The sequence below is a fragment of the Python bivittatus genome, unplaced genomic scaffold, assembly GCF_059951505.1.
Source record: "Python bivittatus isolate LINGU-HERP-01145 unplaced genomic scaffold, Pbiv_v1 ctg000590_np1212, whole genome shotgun sequence".
Lineage (NCBI taxonomy): Eukaryota > Metazoa > Chordata > Lepidosauria > Squamata > Pythonidae > Python > Python bivittatus.
The window spans coordinates 19,820,796-19,846,511 of NW_028277086.1; the positions used below are offsets into that span (position 1 = coordinate 19,820,796).

General features: G+C 34.7%; 1 protein-coding gene across 3 annotated transcripts in view; it reads right to left on the bottom strand.

The window, feature by feature from the left end:
- The window catches only part of ZFPM2 (zinc finger protein, FOG family member 2), a 334,837-nt gene that overhangs the window by 308,461 nt on the left and 660 nt on the right, over nucleotides 1-25,716 (bottom strand). The window lies entirely within an intron of this gene.

Consider the following 25,716-nt stretch of genomic DNA (forward strand, 5'->3'; position numbering starts at 1 on the left):
GTCTGTTGTGAAAGGGCAGAAATGTCATGAGTTTACTACAAATGGTATATAAATAATAGCTATAACCAATAGTGTAAAAACATGAAAGAATTTCCTTATGCATACCATTTCTTGTTCTCCTTGCATGTTGCTTTATATATCTTGAGAGAGGCAGTGATATGCCCCATGCCCCATGCTGAAAAAGCCATCCCCAGATCTGACAAGCCAGATCTCCAACTGTCTTTTTGGGAGAAGGTTTTGGAGGAAGTGGTTGTGGCTCAGTTGCAGAAGACCTTCAATGAATCTGATCATCTGGATCTTATTGTATTGTTGGGTTACTTCAAATTTGGTGGGAGAGTAGGTACTGACATTTCATTACCAAGCTAAGTAACTTTTTCAGTGCATGAGTTTTGGAGAAGTGAGATGTGAACCTGCAGGCAGACCTTGTTTACAAGTAATTGATGTCTTATTGGTGGTAGGTTGTTTATTTGGCTGATAAGGTATGGCTTTTCCCCCCCTTATTTGCATGTTGGTTGTTTCCTGTGTAATCAGTAATGTTAAGAGCTATGGGCTGGAATGGCTCATCAGAAGGGGTTTACTTTTTTCCTATGATTGTTGAACTGTAATTGATTTTGGGTTATTACTTTTATAAGGAGATGGCTCTCGTATATTTAGGTGTTGATTGATTATTGTGTGATGGAAGACAGGAATGTTGTAATACAACATTCGAACCCTGAGCTACACATGTTCATCATCCACATATCTGGTTCTTGTCAGTTTGGTCGCATGACTGGGCATGTGGGAAAGTACTCTGTCACACATTCAGAGGCAAACAGCTTAATACCAGATCTGGTGGTTACCAAGACAAGAAACAGATGGTAACTGCCTTTTCTGCCCGAAAGAGAATTTCTTCTATCATGTTGCATCACATTGGTAGGAGAAAGAGATGTAAAAATCTGAACACTGATTTCACTAGGAATAGAACTAACATGTGATACACAACAATCATTGGAAATGTTTCATAATGGTGCCTTAGCTTTTCTGTACCAAATTTTACTCACCAGAAGTTCTTGGGCTCTTTTGTGCTTGTTTATCTTGTCTGTCAGGAGAAGCCTGACAAGAAGAAAAAATGCATTGTCACTCTTGTGGATGACTTACAATGGGAGCTAGATGGAGGGAAGTACAACCCTTTTAGTCTGCTTAGATCTCTCAGTGGTCTTTAATACCATCAACCTTATGAACTATCTCAAGAGTTAGGGATCAGAAGCACTCTTTTAAAGTGATTCTACTCCCTCCTAAATGTGGGGGAAGGGTGTTCCAATGAGTGGCGATGCAGGGAACTTGAGACTCTGGCCGCTCCAAAATGGAGATTCCCAGAGCTACCTTCCCTCATCTGATTTAACATCAACATATGGTAAAATAGCCATATGCTGGTAATATCCACTTCTACAGTACATCTTTAACCTGGGTGAAACAGAAGATGCCAGGAAAACCTTCGCCCAGTTTCACCTGATACACTGGATCATTCTTGGAGCCAGATGGTCCACCTACAGTCATTCATCATCCTCATTAATTCATAACTAAATTATTGCAACACACTGCATTTGAGGCTGCATTTGAAAATCGTTCAGAAATTTCAACTGGTATGCAATTCATAGCCCATGTGCCAACAGGTAAAAGCTGATTCAGCAAAATATAGACTAACTTCTTCAGGCACTATACTGGTTACCTATAGGTTTCAGGGTACAATTCAAAGTGCTGATTATTACCTAAAATTCATGAATTGGGTCCTGTTTACATTCAGAATACTCTGTTCTAGGTAGACTTTACCTGTCATACATGTAGCCTCAAAGTTGTGCTGTATTTCCCCAATGCTGCTTACTAGGGACCAGAACCCCTACCTTATTTGTGGCTGGCCTCCTAATGGAAAGATGTGTCCCCCTTAATATTTAGGACAAAAATGAAAACCATCCTCTCTTACCTGAGTTTCAGGTCTTAATGGGAGGAGCGGGGATGCTAAATTATCAGCTTAGTTTATAATTATTTTTTTTGAGTGACTTCCAGTGAGGACATGGCAAACTGACTTCCCTGAAGGAGCAGGGATGGCATTACAGCTGAAATCAGTGGTCGGATGCTGGATCCAGGCTGGTAAAATCTCTCCGGAGCAAGGAGAGCTTGTGAGATTACCACACATACTCCAGACAGCTGCTCCTGGTGAGTAGACAGCAGGAACCAAGGTTTTTGCAATTGGCTTATGAGTTGAGTGGCTGGGAGTCAAGGGATTCCATCATACTCACCTATATGGACATAAAATTCAGCCAAGCCTAATTTCTTTTTCACTTTTGGAATTACTGTTTTAGTGCCTTTTAAATACTGAGAACCTTCAGAACGGCAAGCTTTATGGCATTTGCTGGGTAAGTTTCCTTTAATCTTTAGCAAAAGAAGTATGAATTTAAGGACTTAGTTCTTTTTTTCCTCCCTGGATTAAACAGAAAAAGGGTGATTAGAGTGTTGATTTTGGAAAGTTATAAACAGGCTAAGGGTCCAGTTGGATCAGAAATAAGATTTTGAATTTAATTATACAAATCCTTCCTGTAGGAAAGTGCCAATGTTTTGAAATCTTAAAAAAAAAAAAAAAAAAAATAAGATGGGACTTTGAAGTTTGGACACTAGAGGGAACCAGATGGAACAAAAGACTACAATTAAAGGAGAAGGACACCTATATGTGACTCACTAACACAGAATGGAACAAAATATTTTAACACTGGATGTACTGAAGGATATTTGTGAACAATGGACTCAGAAGTTATTTTTAAGAATGTCTGTTATTATAGATAGACTATAAATGATGTTATGGAAGGGGAACAAGTTCTACCAGACAAGACTGAAATTGATTTAAATGTAGATTTAAAAATGACAGGTTATAAGAATGATATGGAAAAAGATGAAATACTGGATATACAAAGAAACCGCCTGATGTTTTAATAACTAAAAGGACCATAAAAATAATAAATCAGAAGAGTAACTTTCCTATATTGGATTTACAAAAAAGACCTGTTAAAGCTCTGAAGGATTTTGTAAGAAGAGATAAAGAAAAAATGAAAAGAAATCAAGTTCCAGGACAGTATTTGAAGGGATTAAAGATCAAGATTGTTAAAAGTAAAGGAAAGGAATACAGAGTTGGTTTATTTGATCAAGTTTAAAATAGCTATGTTGATATCTCTGGTAACCCTTAATGGATTTTTGCTGACCAGGACTGAATGATGAGGTTTTAAGGTTTTGTTTATAGATAAGAGAGTAGATATGGGAAGAAGAGTTCATTTGTTGCATGTCAGGTTAATTGTTCAAGGTTAAAATAGTTATGTTCTTATTTCTGGTAACCTTTAATGGAATTTTACCGACTAGGACTGAATGATGAGGTTTTAAAGATCTATTTATAGATAAGAAATGAAATATAAAAGTAAAAGGAAGGAATATAAAGTGGGCTTATTTAATTAAGTTTAAAATAGATATATTATTTCTGCTAACCCTTAATGGACTTTTGCTGATTAGGATTGAATGATGAGATTTTAAGGATTTGTTTAGCGATAAGAGATGAGATAAAGGGTGAAGTGATTGTTCTATTTTAAGAGAAGGTGATAAATTGTTAAAATCGTTTATACAATTTTAGGGGGAAGGGGGAAGTTGCTCTCCTATATATTTCTTTTCTTTCTTATATTTTTTCTTTTTTCTTTTTTTCTATTTCTCTATTATTTTTTCTATTTTATTTTTTGTCATTTGTATTTTTTATCTTATTGTAATATGTAATAAGTAATATTATTTAAAGATATATAATTAATTTTGTGTTTTCATGATTTTATAGTTACTTTACATATGTAAGCTCTCTGGAGTATTATGACTGAGGTAGCACAGAAATTGTGTCAATCAATTGAATTGATACATAGGAAAACATCATCATTATATTGTCTCTATGGTGTTCAGATGAGGATGCAACTAGAGAAAGATTCTGATCTCTTATTGGTTTTTCTCAGTAAAATGTAATGATTTAATGCTCAGCAATTAGGTTAATGCTATTAACACTTTAAGTATCACATTGTTCACACCATGAGGTACATACACTTTACTATAAGCTCATCTTAGCATTGAAATAACAGAAGCACAGAGCTATTTTTAAAGGCCTAAGTTCACTTAGTAGACTATACCTTAGTTTTGGATGCTATCACACAGTGTTCCTTTGCCCTATTCCACAGCATTAGCTGCCAATGGCCACAGTACGTAAATACAGAGCAAAGAGCCATTAATCCGCTGGATGAACCACACAACCCATTACTGAGAAAAAGAAGAACACTGAAAACACAGAGGATCTGTTTAAAAGCTGAACAGCGGTTACTGGAAAATAATTCTATTGGTCTGATAATGTTAACATTACAATATAAACTGAAGTTCTGTCTTAGTTTGCAGCACTGAACTCAAATGACAATGACTGAAAGAGAACACTGAGGCAGAACTATAGATCAGCTCCTTCCCAATGCAGGATATCCACTATTAAAGCATCCATCATTTGTTTAATGAAGCAAAATCACCAAGATTCACCATTTTCCAAGGTAATCCACCGCTGAACAGCTCTTAATCATTGCTTCTTGTAACATTAACTATAATAATAGAAAATAAATCTATTTTCTACAAAAATATTTTCTATTGTCTACAAAAACATTATGTATTTGTATAAATGCGCTAATACTTGGTTCAGCTGAAAAAAAATTAAAAGTGTAAATGAAAGGATAAATGCATTCTATTATATACATTAGCCTGGAAAATGAGAAGCTGATTCTCTTCCAAATGCAGGCCATATGATATTCTTCAGCATCTCTTAAGTATCCATTTCCAAGTGCTTCAGCAGAGATAATGCTTTGACTACTCATTAATAAGCCTGTCTACATCATATTCCAACACAAATTTGTTTCGCAAACTGGGGACCCACACAGAGCAGATTCATGTCCAAGGACTTCTCACCTATAGTATATCTTAAACAAAATATATCAGTTCAATGTTATTAATATAGAAGAATTATATATTTACTCTAAGGGAATATTATTCAAAATTCCCGCCTTTATTTTTGCTGATCCATTGGCCTGAGACTGCCTCCAAAGCATGTATTATAAACCACTGCTTTAAGAACATTTCTCGTTTCCTTCAAATCTCTCATCAACCCCATTTTGCTATAAAGGTTTTGACACAACCCTCTTATTCTCGTACCCACTGTAACTTGTAAAGAAGTCAAAGCACATGTAACTGAAAGTTCTGCAGACTGCTTTCCTATTTATCTTCTATTTATTCCTGTCTCCACTTCCCTTTGCTTCCTCTGTCATTAGTATATGCAGCATTTTAGATGATAAGGAACTTGATTGTTGTCATCTCATACAGCACCATTATAGCACCATACATACTGGGACTATTATGTAAATATATCATCAACACAAGCTTATTGGGAAATTTAGTCTTCAATAGTTAAATTCTGTACTTTAATGAATAATTCTTGTTATATTTAAAAGTTGTTACACAATCATAACTGCCAACTAATGACTCAATGGCAATATTCCCATTAATTTTAATGGATCTGGACAGCACCCAGTAGTAATTAGCCACTAACATGACAGAAGGAAGAAAACAATTATATGAAAGCAAAGTGGGGAGCTGTCATTTAAAGACTGCAGTGTGTGGAGGGGGGAGTATAATCCATAACTCTGGAAGTTTACATATATATCACATGAACACGTACACTGCTAAATTACACTGACTGCCAGTTTCTAGAAGAAGAAAGGTTGTGTTTGTAACCCTACTCCTTACTGACATTGGAATATGAAATGCAGCTTCCTGTTCAACAAGAAAGCTGTGCAGCAGTCAACATGAAACTGCAAATACCAAAATTCAGGGTAAGTTTCATCAAATGTATTTTGAAAAGAGAACTGTTGGAGCTGTGAGAAAATAATTTCCCATTAGCTTCTTCCCTGTAAATCTGAGTGTGTTTGTTTGCATGTGCATTTCCTTTCTGTCATGCACTCATATTTAGTATATTCAAATATACTGCTTATATTTAATTTCTAACATGACATTATCTAACATTTTCCCAAATATTATCTACCTTAGAAATGACAAATCATGTTAGCAGAAATTAAAGGTAACGTTTCCTATTAACTTCCAGAGTTATTAATTCTGTTGACATCCATGTAGTTGCCTTAAGTTAACACCAGCATAAAGTATCAAGAGAATGAAGCCCAATATATCAGTTTTTCCGTAATTAATTACACATAGCTGTAATTACTGTTTGCCAATGGAACCATACTGTGGTAGCCTACCCGTGATAAAAACAAACCTTATTTAGTTTTACAACAACTGGATTTCCTCTGTTGCACTTTCTGTTTCACAACTCTCCTCCCCAAGTCAGACTCTGACCTCCTTGCTGGTGTCTCTGCCAAATTCTTGGCACTGAAAGTGAGGGGGAAGCGACCATACCATAAGCGTGTTGATAATGAGGAGACAGAAATAACAAACCAGCTGGATTGCCCTAATAAAGTATGTCTGGGATTCAGAGACACAACAACTCACTGCTCATGAATCTGTACTCTGCTTTTAACCCTCTGAATTCCAATTTCAGCCTCTTCTATAAGCTCCAGTTCCCTGCATTTGAACAAAGTACTCCACTATCCATTTCACTCCACTAGCAAATATTATGCACAAACCCTGAATAAATACTGTATTTATTGACTCAGGGATTTAAAAGCGGCATTCTCTACTGAACACCATGCAAATCCAGACAAAATGAGATAATCATCAGAAAACAGCAAAGCTGTACAACAGTGGAAGAGGAGTAGCCATGTTAATGGGTTGCAGCAAAAATCAGATTTCTGGCATCTTAAAATTAGCCAATTTAATAAGACATATTTTTTACTGACAAAAGTTTACTTCATTCTAAACCCCTCATTATATAACCACCCAGAGTATAATAATAATAATAATTCTAGTCAACAAAGGCATGTATGTGTATGTATGTATGTATGTGTGTGTGTGTGTGTGTGTGTGTGTGTATATATATATATATATATATATATATATATATATAATACATGTATACACATACATATACATACACACACACATATATGATCAAGGTATTATTTCCTTGCTATCAGAATTATTTCCTTGCTATTCATGAAAGAAAACCTTTCATATTTCTACCATATTATTTCCACTGGCCACAGGCAGAACAGGGAAAGAAGCAACTTTTGGCAAAATTCCCTTCTTCCTAAAGCCCTGTATGAGCATCAGACTTCCTCTGCCGGTAGCAGGGTTATCTCTGAAACAGCATGGAAAATGTTGAGGATGCAGAGAAGGGGGCTCCCAGTTAAAGAGTGCTGAGTCCGAACTTACTTAGGGATTGGTGTTGCTGATGGGAATACAAATACATTGAATACATGACTGAGTTCATGTATCAAGTTAAGCCATATTTTTGTTCTTCAAGTTTCCCATTTTCACTTTTGGTAATTCTGAAATAAACTGAAATGTCAACAATGCACAAGCATTCTTCTACCCCTTTATTCTGCTTGAAGACTCTTAGGCCTCATTAGATCAATTAATTAAGCTTTTGTTTCTTTAAATTAACATGTTACAAATGGTTAGAAGAGATTGAAACAGACAGGAAAAAAAGGATTCTAGCTAATGTAAATGCAACTATTTTCCAAAGGCATCCTGATAATGTTCACGATGCATTCAAGGAACCTGGTAGTCAGTCTGCCATTATGATAGGTCACATACATTCCTAATCGCACACGGATACATGCATCCATACACTTCTGTTCTAGAATGTGATCCTGATGATGCAAAACACTGGAGGAAATATCTATGAACAGAATAGGACACATTTCATACATCTAGGTCACAGAGGGGGCAAAATGGAGGAAGAAAGCGATGATTCTATTCCTTTATCTAAGCGTTAAAGAGAGCTAGGTCTCTTTATGAAAGTTCCTCACAACATGACCATCTAATGGTACTGCTGGAAGTACTAACCATTGGAAGACCATCACTTGGTTGCATAATCAAAAAGAAGACTCAACCAGTTATTTTGAATTATTTCAAATAAATGAAGTCACTTAACACAAAGTACATGACATGTATTTTGACCAAAACTTGTTGTGTAGTTAATTATGCAGAATAGTCTGGATTTGGGAACTGGATTTGCTTGGGTAGTAAGACAGTGCTCAGAGCAAGATACTGCAGTTTAAAAATAGGGTCCTTCAAATATTCCTTTCTCAAAGTATTATTGTTTCAAAATTTCCACTAAATTTATATTTATATTTTTCAGCAATAATGTTTGACTAGTGGTTTGAATTCTCAAATTAAAAAAAACATAATACACCTGTGCTAACCTTTTAAAAGGTTTAACTCTTTATTCCAAAGGTAGGCATCCTGCCTGAAACTAATATTCAGAAGACCACATACTGTATAACTAGCATACTTGAATTGCTTGTAATTGACACACAGTACTTTGTTACTTCAACAGATATGGCAAACATCAAACTCTAGACAACAGATTTAGGGACTCTCCAGATAGCTGAGTAATGAGTCCTATTCTTACTAGAGTTCAGACTTTAATTGCAACAGCACGCAGTAATGTTCCATCCTTATTTGTGGGTTCTTTTTTCCTAAAAAGGCGCATTCCCCACATTAGAAATATAAAATTTCCAATCTCATATGAATAAAAAGATATTGAGCAGTACTGTAGAAAAACATTCAACCTGTATTAACAGTTACCTACAGGCATTGGTGGAAGAGAGATGCTAGGCTTATTATCTTCTCAGTAACCGTTCTAAGTTGCATGTAACACACTTTACTGTAATTAGCACATTAGGTTGGGAAAATACTTCTACAAGTATTATATTCTACAAGTATTGTAAGTCTAGTATTGGATTTTTTTTCCCAGAATAAATGTATTTGTTGCAAGAGTTTATTCCTTGAAGCCATAAGCAATGACTTTTTAGAAGACTGGAAAGATCCTTATTCTACAGAGAAATTATTCTCAAATTGCTTGTGGGAAAGGCACCTGATCATTATTTTTGCTCATCCTAGTGCCTAAGACCCAGTAATTCACTGGAAACGCCCAAGTACTGATATGAACTCTGAAAACAAGAAGACAGATATCTGATGTTTTCCCTTTATTCCTTCTATCCCCAGAACAAAGTACAGAGTAAAAATCATTCAACGATCTATATATAATTTCTACTAGAAAATCTTGTACCCAGGGGTAACTGAAGTTTGACGATGTTTGAGTATTCCCTCCAAATTACTTTGGGCCAGTTGCTCTCTCTCAACCCTAAGAAGAAGGCAATGGTAAACCACTTCTGAAAATGTTGCCAAGAAAACTGCATGGACTTATCCAGGCTGTCACCAGGATTCAAGACTGACTCAAAGGCACAAAAAAAACACAACCCCTTAACAGTCAACTCAACACCTGTTAAACTAACCCCCATTCTTAACTCCTGAGCTAAACTTCAGAGTGGTGCAGACCGTCTAGTTTAATCCCAAAGCATATTCCTGAAAAATAATCTGACAACCAGAAAAATTCATCCTTTCTTGTATGCCAAAATAGAATGGGGTGCCTGAAAAAAGCCCTGCACAGCTACTTAATAGGTCAGTTTAGGCTATGGCAGTGTTCTGGTGCCCATCTCAGAGGAATGTATGTTTGATCATACAACCTCTTAAAACAATCTATTAGAAACCATATTCTAGCAGCATTCTCAATGGCACTAAGGGATAACACAGGCAGGAGGTACCTAGTGAGAATGCAGGATAAAAAAAAGAGGAGTGGGATTGCTATACCAACAGTAGTCCTGATTTCTGATTAGTGAGGTTTAGAGAAACTAAAGCCTATTTTCTCTGGTCAAGCCTATGTGAATATGGTGTAGGTGGTGTGATACAGAAGCACAGACAGGTACATAAGTGACTTCCACCTACCCAGTATTGCATTTGAGTATTAGTACAGATAATCACTACACTTAGTTTAGGGACTAAAAGATTTAATTGAATACACCGTTCCCAAGACATATATTTCACCTCTAAGCCAGGGCAGGGGCACGTGAGTAACTCAGTGGAGGAGCACACTGAAGTGGACTCCCATTATCTCTTTAATTAACCACTACTGTTCCATCTATAATGTTATTTCCAACAAGTCCTGAAATGAGAAATGTGATTGCTATTGGCATGCAAACTGTGCAAACCTCACACAGAAGACTCTACTGGCAGGCAGTCAGGATCAAATTACATTTCTGATTGTGCATATTGCAAGCTTACAAAGGAACACTGTTAATAGGAAAAACAAAAAAGAGCATTTTATGTGCAAAGATTTTTATTTAAAACATTTCTAACCACACTTAAGCACATTGTTAACACTTGTTGCCTCTCAAGGCAAATAAGTATCATGGCTGGGAACCACAACACAAACACTGATGGCACCTTTTCTATTCTGTCTTTGAACTGAAGCTTCAAAGAAAGAATGCTGTAGAAGTCAGAAGGAAAGGGAGAACATTATGCTACAATGCGTAACTGCTGTGAATACTTCCTACATTTCCCCTGTGTCCCATTTGTATAATATGACCTTTTTGAACGATGGGGTATGCTTGGAATTTTGAGAGTATTATATGGTTATTTTACAAAATGGTTGCCATGATGGGCAACAGCCAATAATAAAATGCCCATCTACCAGAAAAACATGATTACTGCACTGCAGTTCATCACATACACACACACACACACAGATTGTAATCCCCAGAGGCATTGTTAGAATTATCAGTCATATTTGAAGTTGGTGCTTTTAAAAAACAAAAATAAGATAAATTAAGTTAAAAGTAGGAGCTTGGTGAAGGCAAGAGTATATGGACATGCTATCATCTCATATGTTATATAAGAAAATTCAGATCATGTCTTCTGAACTAGCCTCAAGATGATATAGGATGGGACCATTCCTTCAAGATGCACAAATGGTATGTGTGTTCTTTCCAATAGAGAACTATTTTAAAAAAAATAGTATTTTGTATAGTTTTTTATGAACATTGCTATTTTCTTTGGCAGAAAATTATTATTATTAAATACACACACACACACACACACACACAATATATATACATAAAACTAACTAGCATTGTATTTTGCATAAAACTGGTTTTCAATTATCTTATTTTGTTTAATCTTTGTTATTGGTAATCATTTTTGTTAGAGGCACAGTGCACAAATACAGCAATTTAAAATAACACTGCTGCCAGAATATATGCTACTGTCAATGGGATAAGGGAAAAAGGGGTAAGAAGGGAGAGGTGAAGAGTGGAAGGGTAACAAGGATAGGTACAGTGAGCCAGGCAAAATGGGTGCACTACTGAATTTGGAGGGGGTAGGGGCCCTGAGATACTGATCAATACAGAGTACAGTGTGTTAGAATGTGTAAAACCTTCCTATTTTGTGTGCAATTGCAGCGTACTGCAATTATACTCAGAATTTGAAGGCATAGTCTATGCATGTAAGACATAATTTGACTTGGCTATGATTCCTCCTGTGTTCCTAGTGTACTTATATGATTTGGAGTTGGTGTTGTAGGTAGAAAGAGTGGCTCATGATTTTTCTGCTTCCTGTCAGTTGCTATGACTGAATGGTACTACTTTGTGGTGACTGTAGTGCAAGTACACGTTCCAGGAATTTTTGTCCTCTTTTGTCCTCTGATAGCATTTTTTCAGGCAAGCATTTATACATGTTCTTCCTCCTGAAGAGCTGAAACTCGTCTTCAGCTTCCTAAGCCATGTCTTACAATGAGCTATAGGAAAGTCCTGCTGTCAATGTGTCTTTAGCTCTCTTTGTTATATATCTTGACACTTCATTCTGTCTACTTCAGAAAAAGTTCTCTTCTCCCAGGGTAGACTTGAACACTTTTTCCTAGGAATATTTTCTGTTTTGTAGACGCATCCAGACTGGAAGCTATGGGGATATTTTCCTCTACAGACTTTATTCTTCTTGTACATTCATTCATTCATTCATTTTGTATGGTCACCTATCTTAGTGTGTTAAGTTTCAGAATGATGATTCAGAACAGTATTCAACCATCTGTTTGGAGTGCTACCTCAGTACTGAAATTAGAGGGGCCATTCATGGCAATGTCACTGAGAATGAACCAATGGAGTGCTGTGGCACTGACTAGCAAGTTATGCATTGATACAGAGATATGGGTTGGAGATGTATTCTTCCCTTTATGACTTCTTGTCTCCCTATGTGAGTGATCAGCACATGCCTGATTGATGGATATTAGTTATATTTCCAAAAACACTAGAAATATGTCTACAATTTTCCATAATTGTATTGTCTGGTAATGTTATTTCCCCTCCCCTCTTAGGCTGAGAACTATGGCAAGTCTTCTGTTTGTTTTCATCAAGATCTCTATGGTTTTGGCATAACACGATTATAGGATCACTCTACATTCCCTTCCAAAAAATCCAAATGCAATTCATTGGGTAAATAGCACATATTTTTCCTAACCCAACATTTCATTTAGTGAGAAGCTGAAAGCAGGCATCATCATTTGCTCTATTTACATTTTCACTCCTTGTGCCAATCCTATCACATCTCCATGTCTACCTCTTTTAAAAGTTAATTTATTGGAAATCAATAGGCTTCACTTACACTCATGTTTTATTTCACTTCTATCAGCAAAAAGATTTATTATGACTTTTAAAAATGAAGATGTTCTTTGATAAACTTCATATATACTTCTTTTTTATGTTTTTTTTCCCCACTATTGGTTTTAATGGCAATATACATTCTAAGCCAATGTCAGAAACAAAAATACTGGAGGTAATTTAAAGCTATAGGTTTCTTAATAAATTGATAATAACGACAATGCATTTGCTGTTCAGGCCGTTTTTAAAAAAGAAAAATCAGTCTGGATTCTAAAGATTCTGAAAAATCATCAGACTTTAAAACATCTGATGTGTATGAAAGATAAACTGTTTCTGGAACAGCAACCAGCTGAGAATACAGAATTTATGTCTTTTTTTTTTTGCAAAATTGGGTCTGAATTAGTATGACACTGAAATATGAACATATATCCAAGACAAAAATCCATACCTCTAGTGGGCAACACAGATGTTGAAACTGCAGGATTATCTCTGAAGAAAGCCACATGAATTTATTTATGATCTCAAGATCATCAGTGAAGTATTTCCATAGGTATTTTAGCAAAAAAGAAGAAAAAGTTCTTTGTTATAGGTTCTTTAACTGAACATTACTGATACATATCAGTATATAATCAGTATATATATAAAATCTTTATTCAATAATTGATAATGATGGTGTAGAAGTACTTCCTAGCTGCTGTAAAACAAGTAGAGAAAAGAGTTCTGCATGGTTGATATGCACCACTTACAGATGACTTTTAATAATGTGAAAGAATTGTCCCCAGCAATTAAAGTATTATCATCAAATTTGCCCTGTTCCTGAACTTATATTCTAGAATTGCAGCACCTTCCACTTAGATGAAAATCTTTTATTAATAGCATTTTTTCCAATTCTGTTTTTTTTTTTTTATTGTGCTATTATAATGTAGCACTATAAGTGAATAATTACGTTACTTAAATTTATGGTTAGTATCTGAGGCTGCAACATGATGCCAATGCACCCAAAGGGATCCTTCCATAGGTTCTCACCAGACTTGCTACTCCACTGTCCACTGCTTTGTTTGGAAGTGCCCACCTACCCTGAAACGAGACAAAAGCAAGTTGGATTGGTAGAGATCATCCTGGAAGGGTAGACAAGATAAGAAGCAATCTTATCACTCTGCCTTCTGATACATCAATATTTTATTATTGGTTACTATAATGGCTGTTTTATAAGTTCTTTTAATATGTTCCTAATATTTCAAATATACGCACCAGCTCATAAAGGTTAGATACCTCTGATATAAACATTTATTGAGTTGTAAATCCCATTAAATGTGAAAGGAAAGGAGTATATTTTAGTAGACCTGCGTAGGAATGTGCTGCCAAAGAATTAAATGTAGATGTTTTAAATGTAGAAGAGTTTTGTGTCCACTGGGACTGGATAGAAGGCTCAAAATAGCATATTTTTAAAAACCGTCTTGCATGAGTTACTTAAAACTTTGGTTTTAATTTTTTTTAATAATATTTTTTTAAAACTTCCCATAGTGAAAAAAGCTGCAATAGCTAATTCCACAAGCAACAGGGATCAGAAAGTATTCTGGCAGTCTCCATGATACAGTTGAGTTTTTAAAAATAAATGCATATATGTTTCATGAACCTAACATGTTTTTGTGGGAAATTTAATTTTCTAGATAGAACATTCTGATTTTTTTACACATTAAAATTTGGTGATAACATATTTATGGTATCCAAATATAAGAAAGAAATGTGAAATTTTAATTATTTGCCATGAGGTCCACCTTAGTGGACTTATCAAAAAATTAGTAGTGAATAAATTTGCTTAAGAACACACCACAAAAGACTACGCAATTTGCTGATGCAAAATTAAGCCAATAGTATATAAAACACTATTATGAAGTAACATAAAGTTGGGTACCATGTTTAATATAAAGTTTTTCTCCCTTTTTTGGTCTTATAACTTCCAGGAACAATCAAGCAATAACTGATTACAACTGGAAAAACACCATTTCTCAAATAAAACAGGAATTGTATATGTTTACATGTTGCAAATATATTTTTAAAGATGTTTTTCAAACAAGTGCAATGTTCCTTTTTCTTTACCAGCAACATTTTCTGAGCCAACAGTCAAAGAATAGCAAAGAAAATATCAAGCTAATAATTCCAGTCAAAATATCCTCAACTCACACTTGAATGAGATTCTCTACACTGCAGGACTAATCATAAAATTACACAGTCTAGTTCATCTAAATAGCTGATTGTTACTTTCCATTTATATATTTATAAACATAGCTGGTCTTGATCATTTTGGCTAAATTAATATTATTTTTTCTTTCTTTGATTAATTAGACCTTATTTTCTTCTGTGTATAATTAGCTGGATCTCAATTATCTAATAAAAGGTATAACTCTCCAAAGCAAATCAAGTAAATCATCAAACTATTTTCCTTTTACTACATATTTTTTATAAGTCCACCAAAGAAGAGATGAGAAAATGTACTAAATGAGTAATTATAAAATAATCATACACAATTATTACACAAGTAATAATATAAGGGAAGCACTTTAAAAATTACTTTAGTCTGTAATCCCACACACCTGGGAATAAATCTCATAAGACATTTCAGCAGAGTTACATTAAAATTGCACTGTTTGTGAATTATAAACTGAAGGATATAATGTGTTAAATAAAAATGCAACCTTTGTCACATAATATTAACTTTTCAAAAATGTGTGAATTGCTTCCGGCAACTTTAGCGTTATAATAAAAGTATAACAAGTTTTACAAAGATAGACATGGAAATGCTAAATTGATTATTCACACTATTAGTAATAATGAACCAGCATCTTTCTTGGTTAAAAAAACCCTTTATTTTTAAAAAAGAGACCTTGTTTAAAACCTCTTGCACTTTGAACTTATAGATACTGATTTTTAATTTTTAATGATGTCAGGGAACACATCATTAGAAAGAACAGTAATTTATAAGCATACTTATTCCTACATTACTTATCTAAAAACTGTATGCCTTGTAATTCACATGCTGTGAGGTACGTACAGCAAATCATAGTTGAAATGGCCACGTTTCACCTGTATGGCTCACAATTATTAGCTACAGTCAAAATAACTACAGGCTGTTTCTGATTATATTCAGTACAATCAGCAATACAAATCATTTAAAAAGTCAACTTACTGATATTAAGCCAACAGATTAGAAGAGACATAACTGTTCTTTAGAGATTTGACCCCTGAATCTCAGAGTAAAGAGATACATCATAATATATTTCCAGCAAACATAAAACTGTCCAAAATCTAAATTCAAATTCAAGCTGTTCTACATTCCAATTCTAAGGCAGTTCTGCCAAAAAAAATTTGTGGCTTGCTTTGAAAACCGTGTTTGATGAACAGCATAATCTTTCAGTTGTCTATTTGCTGTCCCTGAATATTAAATGTCCATGTGTTTGAAAGAAAACTGTCAACTTAAATGTAATCTCTGTTAATGTTATTACAGTAAGTGGCACCTCTGAGATAATATCCATTTATGTACTTACTATATACTTGTAAAATTAATGGACAAATATTATTTGCATGAAATAATTTTCTCCTATATTACAGCTTAGCCTGTTCACCAATGGATCTGTCCAAAGCTATAGTCCTCTTACAGCACTCTTCTGGAATATAACATTTGAATTGATCTAATATCTTTATAAATGTGGAGGTCACAATCTTTAATTTGTCTTAATTTTAGAATGGGTATTAATTTTATGTTTGTAACACATTTAACTGAACATGAAAGTTAAGACATAAGCTAAAAAAAAATGCAACCCAGTGCCCCACCTTGTGGGAATCCAGTATTTCCTGACAAACACAGAAATGTCCTTTATGTCCTTCAGACTTACCTAACAGACCCCTTCATCTATCGCAAAAGCCAAATCATCTGATCCTAAACTAACTGTCAACTGCTTGCAATGGTGAGGAAGCCAGACATCAATCAATCAGTTTTTATCAGAGGTGCTCTTCGTTTTAGCTGTTGTGCTCATCTTATCATCTGACCCAGTTGTAGGCCTGACTTCAGAAGCTTAAAAGAACTTGATGGCAAAATATGCATCTGTTTGTCTGTGATGCCCACTATTAAAGGACTAGACATAAAATTTTTAAAACTCTCTTTAAAATTATACTAAATTATACTAAACTGCACTAAATTATAACTAAAGCATCCAAATTTGTATTGTACTTCTTTATAATCCCATGACTACTTTTCAAGTAACCATTCAAAGGGAGCTCTAATTCATTATGCATGGTGATCTGCGTGTTGTCCATATAAAATACAGAAACAGAGGCTTCAAAGGTTTGGGAGTATATTTATAAATCAGAGTTATGTAACACATTCTCATTATTAATTCTTGCTCTTATATATAGTATGCAGTGAACGGAACAGACTGTTAACATGAAAGTTTCATGTTTAATTCAACTATAATCAGCAGCACTAAACTATGCATATCGTTAGTAAGTCTCATTGAGTTCCATGTATCCTTCTTCTAAAAAAATGGGTATAGGAATGCACCCTTAATGTTTTCTGTTTATGAAGCAGGAAGTTATATTCATAGTTTAAAATCAATTACGGCACAATCACATACATAGGAACTGGAGAGCAATGGAGCAGACTGCTAAGGCTTCATAGGACTGGACTGTCAAGTTACAATCCAATTTTTCGCAGTTAACCTTACATTAGAATAATCATACATACAGATATTTTGTTCAGGATTTTATTTTTTAAATAAACATAACTACTGTTTTTGATCTGAAGTGCCTGTGCGTTTTTCCACCCATGGTAGAAGCAAGAAACTTTGAAGAATCACAATGTAGGTAAAAAGTAACAGTTTAAAACATAAACAGATTTACACATAAAACCTTTCCAACGTGATGGATCCATTCTTTCTTTTAGATGAGGTGCAAATTGTATAAAAAATCTTTTTAAAGTTTCCTTGAACTGTCTTAAGGGTTTTGATACAGTTTCAAAAAAACTATTTCAGACATTTCATGTAATAATCAGTAAAATCACAGATAGCCACACTGAAGTAAAATATAACAGTGAAGATAATTTGTAGAATATTGATACTTTAAAAAAATTTCCTTGTTAATTTATAACACCCTTCTTTAATGTTTTAGAAATCAGAATTGCTTGCCAAAAAGTAATATGTACACTGAGTTTATGTGACTGCATACCCATTATGATTAATCTATTTATGTAAACAGAAAACATTAGAAAAGCAAGCAGTACTAATTAACATCAGATGTATAAAAGTCACTAAAAATATATATTTCAAAAAGAGTGACATTCAGAACACAAAACTTTAGTTAGGAAAAAATGTGACAAATTATTTTAAAATAGTTGTTGCAGAAGGAAGCTATAAGAAATAATAATAAATTTGGTTCCAACAGAATATGTACATTATCTTCTTTCCTTTCTTCTATATGAAATGCAAATACCAGCTCAGAAGAACCAATGTCACAGCCTCAAAAAGTTCAGAATACCACTCTTATCAATGATTTTACGCCAAATATCATCAGCAATTTTTAAAAGTCCATATTGCTTGCTACCACACACTTGTCCAATTCTGACTATCTTACAACCAATCAATGGATGAAAAGGAGATTAAAAAAAACCTACCCAATACTTTGACTTCAGTAGTCAATTAATAGTAAGCACACACACTGCTGTCCTACCTAGTTCTAAGTATCTTCAGCCTGACATGCTTCCTCTCCTTATCCCATTATGCCATCAAGTTTGAAGAACAATGAAAACCAGATGGTATTCTAGCAACCCCAACTGTTACAGCACAACTTTTTGCCAATGGTTTACTGAAGTTTCTATCCAAGCATTTTTCCAAAGTCAATTATCATTAAATTTCTATATTAAAAAATAAACTGATTATTTTTCTGACCCTGAAAGAAACACATATTATCTCCAAAATCTTCTGTCTACTGCAAAGTAGAAGGAAAAGAAAGTTAATGGCAAATGGTACATTTGTCTAATTTTGAAGAACTATAGCAATTACTTTTTACCTCCCAACTTAAAATATAGTTCAGAGAAGCCAGTGTTCAGAACCAAACATGGTGAAGGGTTAGGGGGTTATTTTTGTTAATTTTATATTTCTTAACTAAAAACATTTCATTGGCTGATTTTTAAAAATCTGCAAGTAATTTCATACAAATTATTCAAACCTTACATTGCAGATTGTATGTTTCTTTTTAACATGACTAAATCACTATAAAGGCAGAAAATATTACATTAGTGGCAGCCATCCAGATCTATTATCAAGTCACAATAGCTTCTGAAGACCTCTGATCAAACCAAGTAATCAATGAAGAAATGTCAGTACCAAGATCAGAGACATTTGGCACTAAAAATATTCTGTTCATTGCATACTTATATGGATGTTTTATTTAATATACATACAGTAGCCTCTCAAAGGATGGATTTGGGTTTGAGATGCTATACTATGTATTAATGAGACAAGTAAACTATATTACTTACAATTACCGTCTAGGTTTTTTCTTAATATCATTACTGATAGACCAATGGCCATAATAAAATACGTTGAGGTTTTTAAAAATGTTATAAATAGTGGGGCCAAGCACACGTACTAATAGCTGATCATGGAAATTATTTCCAAATAACGTGCTTGGAAATATCGTCCATATTAGGATTGGATGAGGTTTTGAATTTCCTCTATGGTGAGTTCTGGATTTCAGCAAAGTGATGTGTTTGTATGTCAATATTTCAAGGAAGAGTGGCATAGAACACAAATACTCTTGAGAGATTTTCAACAGAGCTATACATCAATATTTTATTAAGGTGAATAGCAACAAACTGGAATTCATACTTCATTTTACAGGCTCAGGAAATCATATTTATCAGTTCAGCAATTTCCAAAGATGCTTCTAACAACTTATTCAGATTGCCTCTGGTTCCTCCTTGGGAGTTATTATTACAGAGATATAAGCAGAAATGATGTAGTTATTTTCTTTAAAAAATGAAGGACTCCTACAAAGCAGTGAAATACTTCTCCATTCCACTCAACAGCAGCTCTGTACTGATCTTTGCTTCACAACCAATACCAACCTTTCAGGCCTTTGAAGATAAAATATATTATCCTATAAAAGCAAGAAAATTAACTGGCTTTCACTCTAGACATGTTTGCTAAATGTACAAATTACTGAGCTTGAAATAATCCAAATGACACACCTCTCATTCCCTCTCTTTGTGTCACCTCAGAAAGACAATCTGACAGTAATAGCATAACACCTTCTTGGACATACCTCCAGGCGTTAATATTTAAATCTTTCCTATCCCTTGTGATTGAAATTCAGCATCAATTCACAAACAAAAACTAAATCAATGTTCTTAGAGTTCAAACTAGATCCCTAAACAGTTTGCCACTCTCCATGAACAGATAAGATAAACTTTCTTTGACCCAAGAGATGAAGTTGCCATGACGATCAGAGAGTCTACTTTCTATATTGATATTTGCTGATGTAACAACAAATAGAACCAGATCCTAGGATTGATAATGGTGATTAATTAATACTAATATTGATCCTTACAAGCAAGAGACAAGGCTATTAACTTGAAGCCTGAAAAGTCAATTGTTACCTGTGGCAGAGATACCAGTGACTGATTTTGAAACATAATAAACAAATGTGCCAGATTTATGCTAATACCCTTAAAGAGAACATGTCTCTGTTCCATGCATGGCACTTCCACATTCAAATCCATTCTTTAATTGCATCTCTCTTTAGAACCATAAGGAAAAATAAATTTCAACTCAGGGAAAAAGTCTTTAAAATATGTCTATAGGCTCTAATTCATTCCTTTTCTGAATCTAATTTCAAGGAAGGAAGGAAGGAAGGAAGGGAGGGAGGGAGGGAAGGAATTAGGAGCTTAATTATTTATATCAGGCTTAAAATGCATTGCCAACTCTCCAGAAAGGCATAGCTAGTTTCTCATACAAATCTGACTAAAGTTCACAAAAAGCTATGGACAAAAAAAATCTCCATGTAACTTATACAAATGAGTTCCCCAAACAAATATCATCCAACAAAAATACTAGCTTTATTAATTCTTGGTGGAAAAGCATGATATGGTTCTAGTTTACTAGTTATATTGTAAATTAAATATTGCTCTAAATTTCCTGTTCTAGTATTTATTAATATATGTACATATCAGAACTGATTTCAATGTCATGCTAGAACGTATTACAGTAGCTTCTTCCAGTATGAAAAAGGAAAGGTACTACATTCAGAGTTTGGAAAACCCACTGCGTTTGAAAAAATACTTCTGCAGTGAAAAAGCCTTTAAATTTCCATTTAGTACACTGGGAGAAAGATGGGGGACATTCTGGCACAGCACTGTACTTAATTTTCATGGGTTTATATGTAATATACTGTACTAGAATTTTTTTCTAATCAACTGCTCAGGTATTAGTTCTTTAACTTGTTAATTCCTATACATTTCATTACTGGTATTCTAACTGCACTTTAAAAAAGGTATTATTTTACCTTTAAATGTGAATTTCAATTCATATTTAAAGGTAAAATAATAGCCACCACAAATAGTTTATTTTCATTTCATTACCCTGAGACCTGTATGAATCTCTTCATGTGGCGCTACTTCTAATGATAATATGAATTAACACAGACTGAAAATTAGAAGCGTATTATTGAATTTCATTACTTTCCTTTACATATTAATCATATTTATCATATTTATATAATGCATTTCCCAAACTAATCTTCTCTATGTATCTCACAATGAAAAAGATTAGTTACTTCCACAAAATTAATATTTGCCTCCCCAAAGGCAAATAGAACCACGCATACAGTACTTCTTTTCCAAGCAGTGTGGGTAGCTGGTTATCAGAGGTCTGCTTTGCTTACAGAGAATATACCAACTGTGTTGCTTTAAATGGTGTACAGTGAAATGTAAAGGAGAATATAAACTGAATTTATTGATTAAAATGGGCTTTATTCCTTAAAGATTATCCTCCAAAGTTTTCTACTTCTAAATTTAAATATGTTCATATGGGTACCGTACTTTAACACATGCATATAAATACATGCATTCTCTCTAGTACAGGAACTTTTTTTTAATGAGACCTAAAACAAAAAAGGGTTGTGTTGCCTTTTTCTAGTCAATATCCACCTGGATATTCCCAAAATATTCATTAACTGAACTCTTGTCACCTTCTGAAAAGTTGCTCATAATTACTTAATAATATTAGATTAAAGAGAATGAGGTCTACTGCTGCAGAAGTTATAAATATAAAATATTGTTTTATTTCTTTGGTAAACGTGGCAACAATGTAAGCTATATGTGTAAGACCTTTCTAAATATATCCACTAGAAGGCAAGAACATACAGTAAAAGCAAAATGGCAACAGTGGACAGTACAACTTTATAGCCACAAAATCCTAGTTATTGCTGTAGTCAAAATAATATTGTTGCTAAATAAACACTAACCAATTGTTCAGCTTTAAACACTTGTAAGAGTTTATGGCAGGTGAAATGTAGTGTGTTAGTAACGTGCCACACTTGAGCTTCCAAAATAAAGAGATATTTTCTACTCTGTTTTTCCATATGAATTAACTGTACCCTCTAATGACATTATTGATAATTTAGAATACAAACTGGCTTTAAAATATAGCTCTTTCGCAAAATGATTTGACACAGGCAAACGTCTATGGACAGAAATAGTTTTATGCTTACAAGAATGGTATATGGGTAAAAAATATTAATAGAGACTACATGTATTTTCCTATTCTTGTCTTAAATAAGCTAAGTTTATTATGATTTTAAACTATTACTGTGTTTAAGAGAAAACTTCTTAATACAATAGTTTTCTTCTCGTTCATCATGGACATGTATGAAAGTGCATGAACTCACAAAACTGATGGGCAGAAAAAATTAAACATGATATATTAATGGAAACTTTGATGAAAGCTTGGAACAGAAAGTTTTAAAAACAGATTTATCCTGACATGAATAAACTTTGAAAATACTTATGTAGTATACTCAATTTCCAGGTTCTCTATTTGAAAATAATTTGCTATTCCTCCCCCTAATTTTAACCTAAAAATATCAGTACATTTCTATAAATATTACAGAACAAGCAAAAGTTCAATTTGGGTCTCTTCTGTTATCTTTTCAAATACATTTCTTGGCCTCTTTGTTGGTATTTAATCACAGTGTTTTAAAAGCTTCCTATTTTCTTTAAGCAATTAGTTTGGCCATGTTTTATTCTCAAAATAAATAATCATACAAAACAACCAACTCATTTTCTCCTCCCCAGGTTTCAGGTGACTGTATCTAAGTGTGAGTGAAACTGGAATAATACTGTTCAGAAAATATCAGATCCCAGACAACTACAACAAGAAATAATAATAATAATAAAACTACACAGCCACCCCTGCTAATCATAAAGAAATGCACTTGCTCGAAAAAAATCATTTCTGTCATAAATTTTGCATTGCAGCCACAAAATGGAGAACAATCTGGACAATTTATTGGCATATTGGCAGGAGATGATAAGGCAAAAAAACAACAACAGCTAGCAGCTGGTGCAGCGAGATGGGCTGATAACATTGATATGGGGGTCTCCCACACAAAACACCTCCTCTCCTATCAGTGCTTTTTATCAAAGTAGGATTGCAATAATAGCTTACAAGGGAAGGCTTTTTATTTTATTTTTTATTTCTTAGGAGAGGCAAAAATACAGACTGGGAAAAGGGAAAAATCTGAATCTTTGGACAAAACATGGGGCAAAATACATAATTTATCACTGTATTATCACGAAATCCAGGCAGTCTAATCAAGGAGCCCTGAGTGACTATTTTTTGCCTTATCATCCAAAGTGGTGGAAACGGAGAAGGAATTATCAGGCTTCTGCAGATTGCTGGACTGGAATTTTAATGGTAATAATCGGGTTTCTGATGGTATATCTTTTCCGCTTATCTTTCCCATTATCTACCCTTATCTGGCCAGTCATCAGAGCAAATTAATGGTGCTCTTTCAGCGTCGCTTTTTTATCACTGCCCAGAGAGCACCCAAGGGGAAAGAATAAGCAAAATATTAAAATACTGCATAAATCACAATTTTAGATAGCAGAAAACTGTATGAAGTAAAAGAGGGAAAATTGTGCCCAACAACCTTTTTGTCCTTTGAACTGACTGTCTTGGGAGTTTTGACTTCCTCCCACCCCTTGTCATACAGCCTCTAAATTGTGCCTGGTTTATCAGCAAGACTTCTTTGCAAACTGAGATTTCAGACTTAAAAGTCCTGCTCCAGTGTCCCCACTAGCTTTCCTATTATTTTAGCTGTCAACTGTGATGGTCACACTAGGGGTTGTTTAACCAAGAGAGATTGTGTGTGTTCCCCCTCACTATTCTAGAAAATTGCACATGGGCTAAATATTTAAATATATTCAAGAAATTGTTATGGTGAAAGTTCACATTTTTAGCAGGCAACACGGTTGGAGAAGAAAAATCTGCAGAGTCCAGTCTGAGCCACAATGACTTTTTAGCCCACTCTCCTTCTAACCCCCTAGAGATCCTCCATACATAAGAGTTCTTCCACCTCTGGAAATCGTTGCACTATCTTTAGGGAGAGAGTAAATCAGAGTAGCGGAAAACAGCACTCAAAGTTCTCTTGACAATTTTAAGCCCTAATGCTAGCCAAAGTACTGCACAGCCCTTAATGGCCCCATAGTGTGCGTTACATCTAGACAAGCATACACATAAACATTTACATGCATCAATAATAATGAACAGTGGATTTCATTCCTTTAATTTGATACATCTTACTAGGTAGGAAAAGAGAAAGGCACAGAAACTGGCTTGTGACCCATCACAGAATTCAATAGCCTCAATTAGTACAAAAGGTTTTATCTGACATTATAAGGTGGGCATAAAAAACATTTAACAGTTAAATTGGGAGATAACGAAGTATGAAAAAATAGACTGAGATGGTCTTTGTACCATGCAACCAATTAATGTTAATTATTTATTAACAATCAAGCCACCATTCACATTATGCAACAGAAAGCTCTTCCAGTCAGTAACATTCCTGGCTGTACTGTGTTTAAGTGAACAGTTTTTCCTTAGCAAAAGATGAAGCAAAGATAATCAGAAGTTATTTCTAAAAGACAACCAGTCTTAAAATGAAAGTTACAAAAATGTTTTAAGGCTATCAAAGCGGTATTTGCTAAAAAGGGAGTATCCTAAAGTTCCACTGAGAAGCATCATTTTTTTAATAATTAATCCAGATTCTTCTGGAGCTGTTTTGACCCTTGAGAAGTCTCATCTGTATCGCCAAATCTCCTAATTCATTTTCTGAAGCAATAAGAAATCACCATTCTATATGCTTCTGAAAACCAGAAAGCAAAAGAAAGAGGAAGGAATGGGTTAGGTCACGTGACGTTTTCTTTGAAAGGCGTTTAGGGTAGAGTGTCGTCTACTCAAAGGCTCTTTGGTCACTGCTTTTTTAGAAAGAAATCTTTCCTTTTAGAAACATCAAGTGTCACTTCCAGTTCCTTGAAGAGAGACCAAGCGCAAAACAAAACAAAAAAGAATCAGCTCAGAAAAGTTTAGGAAGTTGACATCATAAGCGGCTATACCCAAGTCTGTCCCAGGCTGGGGCGGGGAAAGGGAGACGGGAAGGGATCCCAGAGAGTCTGATTCTCAGTCACCTGCTCCAGCTCCTCTGCGCACCTCTATCCAAATAAAATAACGAGTGGGCGCATCCTAAATCTCCACGCGCGCGACTGCTTAGGAGCGACGGGAATTCGCTGGACTAAGTTTGCAAAGGAGCCTCGTCTCCCAGCAAAGGAACAGTTTTGGGGGGGAGGTTGCTTTTTCCAAAGGCCGGCCGCCGCTGCTGCGTGGTGCCACCTTCTCCCCCCCCCCCCGCCCCACACCAGAGGAACAGCACGCGTGCCTTTGGCCTGGACGGCAGGAACCCCGTGGCGGTGGGGGGG